A 7337-nucleotide genomic window follows, 5' to 3' on the forward strand; every position below is an offset into this window, starting at 1 on the left:
CACTACACCTTTCGGTCGTCGATCTGCCGAAAAACCGATAACCGATGGAGTACAATATTGCTTTAGCTTGCCCTTGCTTTAATGCTACTCAGCTAGACACAGCAAATCACGTATCATCATCATACTATTATATGTAATATACAAGCTACAAATCAAAGTCAAAAAATTCCATAACATTCATCTTTACAATTCATACAAGATCACAGATTAGATCAACGGTTTTAGGCGGGGTTTTTGCCTCATCAATCTGTCACTGCGGCCTGTAATTATAGCCTCAGACATTTGGCAGACTCGAGCCAAGGACTGGCGTAGGTCATGGCTGAACAGATAGCCTTTGTTTTGATTTGTATAGGATTGCCGTTTCTGGGGTCTCCCTGGTAACTATACATATAAGTTTTATATTGTGGAGCTTATGTGGCGGCATTGGGCGGCATAGACAAAAGGTATCTAGATAATTGGATGGAACACCTATTGTAGAAACTTACCTAAAATACCTAAGATTATTAGTTTACAATTATCCTTTTTTTGATATTGGCACTCGTTTCTGTTGCAAAATCAGTCTTGTCGCACTCTAGACTGGTCCAATAACAAACAAAGCTCTTTTCAAAATATTGTAATCAAGAAATCACTTAATTTAATTGGAAAGAAATGAGACAGTTAGAGACGAGCCTATTATTTAATGGAGGAAGCTATTAACTAGTTATTAACAATACAACCTGAATAGTATTTTGTCAACTGGTCCTAAGTCCTAATAGAGTACTTAGATAATTAGTTGGGTATATAAAGTGGGTGCTTCAGCTAAGTCGGTACACTTTCGGTGACAGCAGTTCAGGAAAGTCCATCCCAAGACTCCAAAAGTAAGTCAATTGTTGATTTAACTAGGTACCTATTCTGTTAATTTGGCGCTACAGTACGAATCCAGATTGTTATGGTACTTACCTACTCTAAGCTACCAGAGTCAAAACAGTGGTTTAAAATATTCTTTTCTCTGGACCTGGTTTCCGGTAAAACTGGAAAATGTCCTCATGTATGTCGCTGCAATAATTTTCGGCTAGTGTACCAGCTTCCTTTTTTGTTTTTATTAGCCTTTCCTTTCCATGTTTATATATTAATGGTTATTGTTTATGTTTTCTCTCCAGACTCCCTTCATCATGATGAGCAAGGTGTTCCTCCTCTTCGCCGTGATCGCGCTCCTGGCGCTGACGCAGACCGCCGATGCCTGCTACAGCTACGGCTCCGAGGTATGCTCAATATTTCGCGAATTTTCAAAAGTCGTTAAATAAAAGTTGCTCAGAATGAACTCCAAAGTCGCCCCCTTTCAGTAACTCCTATACCGATTTTTGTAAACTGCAGATGTAGATATAGAAGTAGATTCCTACGTTACAAAGGGGAAGTAAACCTTTCATATTTGGTCATCGCTTTACAACTTGTTAACTCTCCATATTTTTTCCAGTGCAATCTGATCACCGGTGGGTGCTGTGACGGCATGAAGTGTGTCTGGGCGATGTTCACCAAGGCGATCTGTTTGGACAAGAGCTACTAAGAGTATTAACCGATCACTGATAAAAAATACCGACATTTATTACTTGACATGAAAATGATTAATACAAAAAATTACCCTCAACAACTGATTTAATTTTCTACACTAGAATTTTTATTTGTTATTCAATTCTATATTAAATATTGAATCAAGTGATTCTGTAAAAAAATCATCGTAGTCTGTTTTCGGATATTAAAACTACTTACACATATTACACGTACCTACCTTATTAAATAAAATCAAATCTTCGTTAAGTATATGCATTTTATTTTTACCTATGGTTAGATCCCGATTATAGTTGTGCCTAAGAATACCAAAATGGGCGGTAAGATTCTGCAATATTCAGGAAAACATAATAATTTATGGTCATAAGTGTACATAAAACACTGGATGATTTTGCATTGATCTTTGGAACACTTTAATTTAGGGATATCAGTTCCAATATTGCTAAAAAGTAATTTCATAATTTCATATCAACATTTTTTAAAGAGAATATGAGTTACATCGATGATCAAACGTTAGAATAGTAAATGAAAGCCAGTTTACCGGCAGCAATCTCACTTTCGATTTGGAAACGCTGTTCGCTGGTGACACTCACGACCAATGAAAAAGTTCCAATGACAATAGCACCAAATTAATCGTAAACGAAAAAGGCTAGCTTAAAGATGCCATCTGCAATATTGCAGCACATTTTAACAGCGCGTCAGAATATAACCAACTAAAAACGTAAATATTTTGATCAAATTATAAGTTAGTGTTTAAAAAAATTGGGGTAATTTTGTGTCGATATTTTGTATGTACACCCTTTTCATTGCACGTCAGTGAACGAAAAGTAAGGAATCTCTTCACAACCATAAAAATATATGAATCATGAGTAAGCCCTAGCAACGTCAGCGACATGCTGAAATGAAGAGAAAAACTTTAGAAGAAAACTCTACGGATATCCTTAATATATAATCCATACGGGTGACGATAAGATAAGATAGTTTTGCATGATCACATCAGAAATCAGAAGATAGATAAAGATAGGTAAATACCTACTTCATCAGGTAACTAAAAAATTTATGGGCCATATACCTATGTCGTAGAAACGTCATTGAGTTTTCCAGTGAAGACCATAAAACAGGTAGGACGCTCTCCGATGGACCGATGACCTCAGTCAGGTAGCCAGTAGTGATGACGAGGACCAGTGCGGTTAACACCACCGACACATTAGCAATTGACGATCCATAAGCAGCGTCGCTCGCCTGCCCGTCTAGTACAGGTTTGATAGTTTGTCGAAAACTATAAAAGTTTACGTTTTCTACCATACAAAGTGGCGTCTCTAGCGGAAATTATCATGAAACTTTTGACAGATAATGTATGCAGGTGACAGCAGAAAACCAACACTTTTTTCGTTTACGTAAATTGCAAAACTCATACTATAGATTGGCAAGTTGCTTGGCGATCCTCCTTGCGGGGTGAAAGATGCGGAGGGGACGAGGTACCCAAGACGACAGCGGGTAGCGGGAGAGGTAGCGGTGAAGGGCAACGCGTGCACTGCATGTCATTGTTACGGCAGTCTCGGCCGCGCAGCCGAGGCGGCCACATGTCTTAATAGTCTGTCATAATTTGAGTGCGACCCACATGAGATCATTGATCCTGAGACCATTAGTCTTAGAATGAGTGTTGAGGCCTTTTTAATATTATTATTAGGTATCTATAATTCGTCAACAAAATAACGTTAAAAACAACAAATCGTATAATGTCTTAATATAGGGGCTTCTTGTAGAACAGCGTACCGGATCAGTCATGCTACGCGGCTAAAGGTTGGTACTGCGCAGTCAGATACGAAAAAGTAAACAACAAAGACGAAGAGTCCATATGACAGTGCGTCAGTTGTCAGTTCTTGTAAATAGGAAAGCAACCAAAATTTATGTGATTTAATGAAAGTAATTAATGAGCAAAACACAGAGAAAAATTACAAAATTGATGAAATTTTGAAAGAAAATGGTCATATCGTGCTTCGCCTACCCCCATACCACCCGGAATTAAATCCTATTGAACTTGTGTGGCGGTACGTGAAAGGCGAGCTCGCAAGAACGTCGATTGACTCTAACTTAGATAAAGACATAAAAGACTTAGAGTTGCTTTTCTCTAATTATTCGCCTGAAAAGTGGAGAAATTGTGACGACCATGTCATAAAAAATTAAGACGAATATTATAAATCTGATAGAGTATTTGACGATGTATTGGATAGGTATGTTATTGTTTATTTATAATTTAATGTAAATTAAACATAAAATATTATAGGTGTACACTCAACTAATATGACTGGCGTACTCTAGTACATTATACTTCAAAGTAGGTATAATGTTTTTTGGTTTTTGTCTTAGATTTATAATTGAAGTTAATGAAAACGATGATGAAGATGAGGATGACGACGACGATGAACAAGTTCAAACAGAGAGTGAACATGAAAGTGACATGGAAATTGATTTATAAAATAAAACACTTTTACATAAATAAATTTAAATTGGTAGATATTCTGAAGGTAAACATCCAAATTTTAATGCCGTCAAACTATAAATTTTAAGCTAAATATGACATTTACGGGAACACTCATAGAATAAAATTTTACTTACGTCGGAAATAGTTACAAGCTATCGCGAGATTAATCCGGGCACACTTTTCTACGTGTGTAGCATGTCGTGATACCTCGCCCCCGCCACTTCTTTCACCCCGCAAGGAGGGTCGCCAAGTAACTTGCCACTAGTGTTGCCCAAATGCAAGAACAAGACGAGACTTAGCCAGTCTTGGTCTTGGTCTTGCGCCAATACACCTGGTCTTGGTCTTGGTCTTGGTCTTGCGCCAATACACCTGGTCTTGGTCTTGGTCTTGGTCTTGCGCTCCCAGTCTTGGTCTTGGTCTTGGTCTTGCAGCAAGAGTCTTGCAAGTCTTGCAATTACCTATTAGTCTATTACTATTTATTAAAGTTTACTTTTTGATTTTAATAGATATTTTTTTATTCGCTATGTTTATGGTATTAGTCGTAATGCGCATAGGTCCAGTTTTTCATTTTCTTTGATACAGTTTTTTGCATCTCATAGAATTCCTAAGCGTACTTACCTATACACCGAACTGTTACACCTAACTACTCAGTGAAATAGCGCTCTGCAAGGCGCAAGAGTCTTGCAGGCTATGTCTTGTTCTTGCTCAAGTCTTGCACGGTCAGTCTTGGTCTTGGTCTTGCTAAAAATACGCGGTCTTGTTCTTGGTCTTGGTCTTGCAAAAACGCAAGAACAAGACCAAGACTGCAAGACCAAGACTGAATTTGGGCAACACTACTTACCACATTATAGAGGGTCTGTTAATTCTGAGGTAACTTGTATGAATCTGACAGATGTTTGATAGGCGAGCTACGCTGCTTATGGATTGTTAATGTGCCGGTGGTGGTAACTCCACTGTACTGATTGTTAATTTGGAGGTCCTTGTGACAAGCCATTGTCCATCATACATTATGGAATTTTATCAATAATTTCACGCAGGAACCAACTCTGAAATGGCAACTGAAAGTAGCTCAGTATGACTTCACTGCGCGCAACTCAATACTTCGATCGCAAAAAGTTCTAAAATCCCCTTCAATCAAAGTTATTTAATTTATTTAGGATTACCATCATCATCATCATCACGTCCCCAATGCTGGGGCACGGGTCTCCTTCCAATGAAGGAAGGGTTTTATTTAGGATTACCCTACTAAGTAATTAGCTAACCTAACAACAAGTTATTGTGGACCATATCAATACTTAAAATCTTGTATATTTAATGAATCTTGTATATTTATTTGACTTGTCAATCGCATGAAACTTCTATGAGGTTTCTAGGTCCCTGAAAATGCCATGAACTGCTTCGAGGAAATGATGGAATAGCCGGGCCGCTATTTTGCTCCATCTAAATTATTCTAAATAATTAAGATAACGTTATTTATTTCGTGCTAGTAAAATATTACCCTGATTTCATGCTATTTTCATGATTTACGTGATTTCGAAAAAAAACAGTTTTTTTCAGCAGAACGCGAGCTAATATTAAGTGACGTACAAAACTTCAGATGTTTCGGAAAACATCGTGACCAAATCTAGATTTAGCACATTTAGATATGTGGACCACAAATCTGCAGTGCACTGGCGTGGTGGGAAATGGCTTAGCTTAAAAAGGCAGTTTAGACCGTAAAAAGGCACAAACGTTCCACCCGAGAGAGCCAGTGTAAGAGTAGATCTATGGAAATTTCTTTCTTTCTATGGAATATCTTAAGTCACATATGTTTTATAAGCGCTGTTAGTTTCCTGTATAAACATAAAATAAAAAAATAAAAATTTCAGGTGGCATATGTCTATACGTAAGTATTATTTCAATCCACTTATTGATTCACGTAACGATTCATATGCAAATGTTGCTATGGTAACTCTTTTCTTTATCTGTAGTTAGTATGGTTGGCCAGCTTGATAAGTTTAAATCATTGTAATTAACTTGCCATCAACAATACTTAGTGACAAAACCTGTACCTATTATAAAAGGTACATTTTGACCATACATGAGTGGGTATCTTAATTGAGTACTTTAGTAATTGCTTAGACAGCTATGTAGTATATAAAATCAATGTTTTGATTCTGAATCGATACTCTGTCGCTGACTGCAGTTCAGAAAACATAGTCGTAAGGTATATTTTTTACTAAAAATTTTTCAATGGTTTCTTCAATAATTTTTTTCTACTTTGATAAACTCCTAAGGAAGTTTCGTTACCGTAGCAAGTATTCGTATATCTTCGTAGTAACTTCGTATATCATCAAGAATAGTTTCTTTAGAATTAGTTCTTATCCATCACCAGAGTGTATATATTGGTTTTAAATACATATTCTTTATTTTATATCTTCATGCCACCATCCATACGTTATTTAAAACATAACGCCATCGACATTTTTGCATACCTACCTATCCAAGCATTTAATCTTCATTATGATTTTATTCTCCAGATTTCCTTCATCATGATGAGCAGCAAGGTATTCCTCCTCTTCGCCGTGGTGGCGCTGCTGGCGCTGACACAGACAGCCGAGGCCTGCTACAGATACGGTGAAGAGGTAAGCCATCGTATTGTAGACTTTAAAATGGTGCATGGTTCAACAGCCACTCTGTGTCTCTGACAGCTGTTGAATCAAAAACAAATACATTGTATGTGTCACTTCTTCGTTTTCAATTGTTTGATATATGTACTTACCAACTTTACCAATACAATTTCGTCAAGGAAGGCTACAAATGTTTTCTTTTTGACATTTGGTCATTTTTTTCTCATCCGATATGACTAAATTTTATAGCATAATAGTATCGCAATGACACGAAGGCCTTTTTAACCATAGAAACCTTCGGATGTTATCTATTTATCATTGTATTCACTATTGATTTTTTTTCTTTAGTGCAACCTGATCACCGGCGGGTGCTGTGAAGGCATGAAGTGTGTCTGGGCGATGTTCACCAAGGCGATCTGTTTGGACAAGAGCTACTCTGGTTAAATATCACCACAGACAGATATCATAAAAAATATGTAGTTACTGAAAGTTCTCGTTTGTCATGAATATTTTAAATGAATAAATAAATTTTACTAAAGTTCAACTGAAAATCTTAATTCTATTTAGCACCTGACCTACATATTGTGAAAAATATCAAATAATTGTGTACCTAATGTCGGTTGACGATCGATCGACCCTTAACTCCAATTTCTCCATAGTCGGTTAGATCGTAACCAGGGAAGGGTTGATCAATTATA

General features: G+C 37.0%; 1 long non-coding RNA gene across 1 annotated transcript; it reads left to right on the forward strand.

Annotated features, from left to right (window-relative positions):
* Positions 1–1125: 1125 nt before the first annotated feature.
* On the forward strand, positions 1126–7075 carry LOC119690913. The gene is made up of 2 exons (XR_007266488.1): positions 1126–1241; positions 6988–7075. It is a non-coding gene; the product is annotated as an uncharacterized LOC119690913 (long non-coding RNA).
* Positions 7076–7337: the final 262 nt, after the last annotated feature.

Source organism: Plutella xylostella, chromosome 7 (genome assembly GCF_932276165.1).
Source record: "Plutella xylostella chromosome 7, ilPluXylo3.1, whole genome shotgun sequence".
Taxonomy (NCBI): domain Eukaryota; kingdom Metazoa; phylum Arthropoda; class Insecta; order Lepidoptera; family Plutellidae; genus Plutella; species Plutella xylostella.